The sequence below is a fragment of the Budorcas taxicolor genome, chromosome 25 (assembly GCF_023091745.1).
Source record: "Budorcas taxicolor isolate Tak-1 chromosome 25, Takin1.1, whole genome shotgun sequence".
NCBI lineage: Eukaryota > Metazoa > Chordata > Mammalia > Artiodactyla > Bovidae > Budorcas > Budorcas taxicolor.
In genome coordinates this window covers 41,023,467-41,030,533 of record NC_068934.1, presented here as the reverse complement: position 1 = coordinate 41,030,533, position 7,067 = coordinate 41,023,467, and positions in this window count along the sequence as shown.

The window sequence follows — 7,067 nt, the reverse complement described above, 5'->3', positions numbered from 1 at the left end:
AAATGGTCTTATCTAATCAGGATATTTCCCACTTTGGTCATGGTAGTTTTAGGCTGTAATTAGGGCTGGCAGCAACTGGGTCGGAACCTAGCCACAAATGAAATGTAACCCACATTTTCTGTCTAGCCAGGTGTGCTAAGTCACTTCAGTCACGTCGGACTTTGTGACCCCATGGACTGTAGCCCGCCATGCTCCTCTGTCCATGGGGATTTTCCAGACAAGAATATGGGAGTGGGTTACCATGCCCTCCTCCAGGGGATCATCCTAGGGATAGAACCCACACCTCTTATGTCTCTTGCATTGGCAGGCGGGTTCTTTACCACTAGCGCCACCTGGGAAGCCCTAATCAGCTTTACCTCGATACAAAAGGAAAAGTTTAAAAAAAAAAAAAAAAAGAAATGATTAAATATACAAACTAAAAAAAAAAGAGGGCTGTGGCCCAATTCTCGGAAATCCCCAACACTTCCCCCAAAGAGCTGGAATAATCCTCCCACCCTTTAGCTTAGGAAATTACCCATCCTTATAAAGAGTGACAACGCTGTGCCCTGATGCCTCTCTCGCCTTCTGAGATGGGCCTCACTCTGTCTAGAGTGTCCCTCAACGAACCTTCTTTCGCTCTACCATGACTTGCTCTTGAATTGTTTCTTGTGCAAAGCCAAGAACCCACACTTGGCAGCCATCCCAGGGACTTGCCTGAGACCTGGGACCTGACCATCTTCTCGAGCCTTCCTTTCTTTCCTGCAAGAGGCGTCCCCAAGAGAGTGAAAAACATCCAGCCATCACATGATCCAGAAAGTTCATTCTCAAAGACAGCCTAAGAAGTAAAACCCTTTGTTGATACAGGCGGTAAGACTGATGCTGTGAAAATGTATCTCCATTTTCCCATTAGTGAGCCAGGTGCCTTCGGTTATGGAACTGATAATCTTTGACACCTGGCAGGTGCTCCCAGCATGGATTTTTTTTTTTTTTTTTAGCACTAACAAAGTAACAGAAGTTGACAAGACAAAGGCCTCTTATGGACAAGGACACCTTATGACAAAGTCGCGTTTAAGAGCTGGCAAGGATGAACAGAGATTGTGGAGAGCCCACTTGTAAGCCCAGGTCATTACCTGAGCATCTGACTAACTGGCTGATTGGATCCATAGCTTATATGGTGTCCATTAGATGCACACTGGGACGTGCACCTCCCTGCTGGCAAGAGACTGGACAGGACATTCTCACTGGGCATAAAGTCCAGCGCGCAGGACGTGGATGACAGAGACAAAAAAGTAATCCTCCCTGGAAAGAAAGGGGTCAACAGAAAATTCATAACATTCTTAGCAAAATCCGGGAGTGCCAAGGAACTAATTCCACGGATATTTTCTCCTGCTAATCTAAATTTACACAAAGAAAAGGACTCGCCTTTCTTATTTCCATCAGATCCTGCAGGCAGAGATCCAGGAGACTGATGTGATAAGAATTCTTAATTTCTGCCAGCTTTTGCCTGAGGCCCCAGGTTCTCTCAGCTGCAGCCGCCGATTACACAGATTAAACTACCGGGGAGGCATTTTTTTCTTTTACCCTTCTAGGGTCTTGGACTAGTCTAATAATTTAACTGATGTAGGACAGATTACCCTGGTGGGTCAGATAGTAAAGAACCTGCCTGCCAATACAGGAGACCTGGGTTCAATCACTGGGTCAGGAAGATTCCCTGGAGAAGGAAATGGCAACCCACTCCAGTATTCTTGCCTGGAGAATTCGATGGACAGAGGAACCTGGCAGGCTACAGTTCATTGGGTCGCAAACAGTTGGACGTGACTGAGTGATGAACACACACCGAGACAGATTAATGGGCTTCCCAGGTGATGCTAGTGGTAAAGAACTCAGCTGCCAATGCAGGAGACATAAAATAAGTGGGTTTGATTCCTGGGTTGGGAAGATCCCCTAGAGGAGGGCATGGCAACCCATTCCAGTATTCTTGCCTGGAGAATCCATGGACAGAGGAGCCAGGCGGGCTACAGTTCATAGGGTTGCAAAGAGTCGCACACGACTGAAGCGACTTAGCATGCAAGCACACAAGACAGATTAACAGGAGAAAAGCAAACCAAAAACAGCTTAAGAACATGTATACCTCCTGTGTGGGGCTTCCCTGGCCGCTCACTGGTAAAGAATCAGCCTGTCAATGCAGGAGATGTGAATTCAGTTCCTGGGTTGGGAAGATCCCCTGGAGAAGGAAATGGTAACTTACACCAGTATTTTTGTCTGGAAAACCCCATGGACAGGGGAACCTGGCAGGCTACAGTCCCCGGGGTCACAAAGAGTCGGACATGACTTAGTAACTAAAAAACAGCAACACCTCTTGTATACGTGGAAGATCCCCTGGAAAAATAAGTAACTCCCCAAAATGGCAGAAATCCTCATCTTAAACATCATCTTCAGCTGAAGACAAAAGGAGTTGGGGGAAAAAGAATTTGAAAGAGATAATTCCCAGGTGATCCAGTGGTTAAGACTGTGCCTCCACAGCAAGGGGAATGTTCGATCCCTGGTCTGGGAACTAAGATCCTTCTTGCCCTTGGTGGCAGCTAAGACAAAAAAAAAAAAAAAAAAAAAATAGAGGTGTTGGTGGTGAAGAATCAGTTTGGGAGGTCACCAGGAAAAGCACAGTGAACAAAGGTTAGATTTTTCAGCAGATTGAATTCTCCTCTTCTGCACTGATAAGAATTTCTAGAGGTAAGGTCATCATCCTTTTCCCAGAACACAGAGGGAGATACCCTTATAAATGGAGATTTCCCTTATACACATGAATGTCTCTTATCAAAGGGTAACTTCTACTCAAGTTTTCAGAGCTTCTCCTATGTCTGCAATTTCTTAAAATAATCAGCCAAAGAGACATATTTTGGGGTGGCAACTTTTGCTCCCCCATAGTAGCAAGAATGGGGATGAAGGGAGGACAGCTTAGGGACTGAGTTAGGAGTGAGTAAGTGGTCCTCACATTTCAATGGGGTGATTTCGAAGTCCCTGAGTTGTGGTACCCTCAGATGGTAAAGAATCTGCCTGCCAATGCAGGAGACCTGGGTCCAATCCCTGGGTCAGGAATGTTCCCTGGAGAAGGAAATGGCAACCCACTCCAGTATTCTTGCCTGGAGATTTCGATGGACAGAGGAACCTGGCAGGCTACAGTCCATGGGGTCACGAAGAGTCAGACATGACTGACTAACACACACACACACTCATTAGCATCTCCTCCCAACTCTGTAAGGTGGTCAGGATCCACCCTGTTATAGCTACGTAAACATGGAGGGACTGCAGTTTAAGAAAGACAAAAAGTGGCATGGACCTCACACTGCCTGTCTCCTAAGGGCTGTGGGGGGAGCCATTGTGGAAACTGCTGGGTGCAGCCTGATGCAGTGAGAGGCTACGAAGGTGACTGGACGACAGGTGGGAGGGCGGGGCAATGGGGGAGCCACAGCGGGTCCTTTGCATGCCATCCCTGCAGTGGTCAGCCTCCTCTAGCAACGTCATGTCATGCTGGTCTCAGTTCCAGATGGTGAGAATGGACTTCTCTGGCATTGAAGACTGGGCATAGACATTCACGCCTAAAGCCTTGGTCACAAGGTAAGAGAAGATGAGGCAAACACTTGGGAAGAGTACACTGACTTTTATGCCTGTGCAAAGAAATAGAGGAAAAGAACAGAATGGGAAAGACTTGAGATCTCTTCAAGAAAATTAGAGATACCAAGGAACATTTCAAGCAAAGATGGGCTCGATAAAGGACAGAAATGGTATGGACCTAACAGAAGCAGAAGATATTAACAAGAGGTGGCAAGAATACACAGAAGAACTGTACAAAAAATATCTTCACGACCCAGATAATCATGATGGTGTGATCTCTAATCTAGAGCCAGACATCCTGGAATGTGAAGTCAAGTGGGTCTTAGAAAGCATCACTATGAACAAAGCTAGTGGAGGTGATGGAATTCCAGTTGAGCTATTTCAAATCCTGAAAGATGATGCTGTGAAAGTGCTGCACTCAATATGCCAGCAAATTTGGAAAACTCAGCAGTGGCCACAGGACTGGAAAAGGTCAGTTTTCATTCCAATTCCAAAGAAAGGCAATGCCAAAGAATGTTCAAACTACCGCACAATTGCAGTCATCTCACATGCTAGTAAAGTAATGCTCAAAATTCTCCAAGCCAGGCTTCAGCAATACGTGAACCGTGAACTTCCTGATGTTTAAGCTGGTTTTAGAAAAGGCAGAGGAACCAGAGACCAAATTGCCAACATCTGCTGGATCATCGAAAAAGCAAGAGAGTTCTAGAAAAACATCTATTTCTGCTTTATTGACTATGCCAAAGCCTTTGACTGTGTGGATCACAATAAGCTGTGGAAAATTCTGAAAGATGGGAATACCAGACCACCTGAGCTGCCTCTTGAGAAATCTGTATGCAGGTCAGGAAGCAACAGTTAGAACTGCACATGGAACAACAGACTGGTTCCAAATAGGAAAAGGAGTACGTCAAGGCTGTATATTGTCACCCTGCTTATTTAACTTATATGCAGAGTACTTCATGAGAAATGCTGGACTGGAAGAAGCACAAGCTGGAATCAAGATTGCCGGGAGAAATATCAATAACCTCAGATATGCAGATGACACCACCCTTATGGCAGAAAGTGAAGAGGAACTAAAAAGCCTCTTGATGAAAGTGAAAGAGGAGAGTGAAGAAGTTGGCTTAAAGCTCAGCATTCAGAAAACGAAGATTATGGCATCCGGTCCCATCACTTCATGGGAAATAGATGGGGAAGTAGTGGAAATAGTGTCAGACTTCATTTTTGGGGGGCTCCAAAATCACTGCAGATGGCGATTGCAGCCATGAAATTAAAAGACGCTTACTCCTTGAAAGAAAAGTTATGACCAATCTAGATAGTATATTCAAAAGCAGAGACATTACTTTGCCGATTAAGGTCCATCTAGTCAAGGCTATGGTTTTTCCTGTGGTCATGTATGGATGTGAGAGTTGGACTGTGAAGAAGGCTGAGCACCGAAGAATTGATGCTTTTGAACTGTGGTGTTGGAGGAGGCTCTTGAGAGTCCCTTGGACTGCAAGGAGATCCAACCAGTCCATTCTGAAGGAGATCAACCCTGGGATTTCTTTGGAAGGACTGATGCTAAAGCTGAAACTCCAGTACTTTGGCCACCTCATGCGAAGAGTTGACTCATTGGAAAAGACTCTGACGCTGGGAGGGATTGGGGGCAGGAGGAGAAGGGGGCAACAGAGGATGAGATGGCTAGATGGCATCACGGACTCGATGGACGTGAGTCTGAGTGAACTCTGGGAGTTGGTGATGGACAGGGAGGCCTGGCGTGCTGCAGTTCATGGGGTCACAAAGAGTCGGACACGACTGAGCGACTGAACTGAACTGAACTGAAAGGTTTGCTGGGACTTCCCTGGTGGTCCAGTGGTTAAGAATTCACCTGCCAGTGCAGGGGATGTAGGTTCAATCCCTGGTTGGGAAGATCCCACATGCCATGGAGCAACTACACCCAAGCACCGTAGAGTCCATATACAGCAATGAAGGATTCCAAGTGCTGCAAATCAGCCAAACAAACAGATTAATTTTAAAATATATTTTTTTAAAAGTTTACTGAAACAGTAACCAATATTGTTGATTTTTGAAAGGGGGATTAACACAATACATGGGGAAGATGAATGAAAATGTTAAAAAGGTCCTGGAGCTCAGAGGAAGGAGTGCTAAATGAAGACCCAGGGTCATCTCATGGGGGAGCTTCACAGGCTGAGAAAGGGGCATATGAGAAGGTGCTGAAGCCCTAAAAGGCAGCCAGCACGTTTGGGGTGAGCAAGAAGGATGGATCGGCCAGGGGGTGGGGCTCCCAGCAGATTTCTGGGAACCACTACCCAGAGTAGACCCTGAAAATCATCTGATGAAGACACGAATGAATGAGTGAATATAAGAAGAGTGAGAAATGGCTCCAGGAGGGTTCTGATAAGAACTGCTCTGTGTAGGGTTCAAACTGGGAAAAGCCTGGCAGGGTGCTGGAAGGATGGCAAGACTGTATCATGGAGGAAGCAGGGAAACTCCTAAAGTAGGAGTGTGCTAGACCTATGATCTATGATAGGTCTTTTTTAAGGTCATAGGTCTTTTTTAAAAATATATTTTTAAGTTAATCTGTTTGGCTGATTTGCAGCACTTGGGATCCTTCATTGCTGTATATGGACTCTACGGTGCTTGGGTTTAGTTGCTCCATGGCATGTGGGATCTTCCCAACCAGGGACTGAACCTGCCTCCCCTGCACTGGCAGGTGGATTCTTAACCACTGGACCACCAGGGAAGTCCCAGCAAACCTTTAGATCACAGACCCAGATCTATGATGTAGAAAGAGACTTTGGGAGACAAGTTGGAGCTGGGGTGGAATATAGGGGAGACATCCTACGAGAAGTAAGATCCGTTCAGAGGCACTGCAGCATCCCAGCAGAGAGAAGGGGAAGGAGTCTGCACTAAGGGAGAACTCTATTTTATTTTATTATTTTTGCCCCATCACGCAGCTTGTGGGATCTTAGTTCTGTGACCAGGGACTGAACCCAGAGCCATGACAAAAAAACTGAAACACAAGGGAACGGGGCAGACACAACCTTTAAAAGAAGGACATAGACATTGTTGTTTAGTCACTCAGGAGTGTCTGACTCTTTTGCAACCCCATGGGCTGTAGCCCACCAGGCTCCTCTGTCCACGGGATGTTCCAGGCAAGAACACTAGAGTGGGTTGCCGTATCCTTCTGTGGGGGATTTTACTAACCCAGAGACTGAACTCATGTCTCCTGCATTGGCAAGTGGATTCTTTATCACTGAGCCACGCGGGAAACCCAAGGTAACATAGCCATATGACATGACAGACCCTGGTTAGAACCAACCAGGTTCAAGATAGCAGGTGAGCTGATTTCCAGTAGACTTCCAGCCTCATTAAACTCTCATTGTAATATATTAGCATATGCTGAATGACATGCCTACCAGGGTCATGGTGCTCTGTGGCCAACCATAAGAGGTCAGAAAGGGAGAGGTGGCCCAATTCCT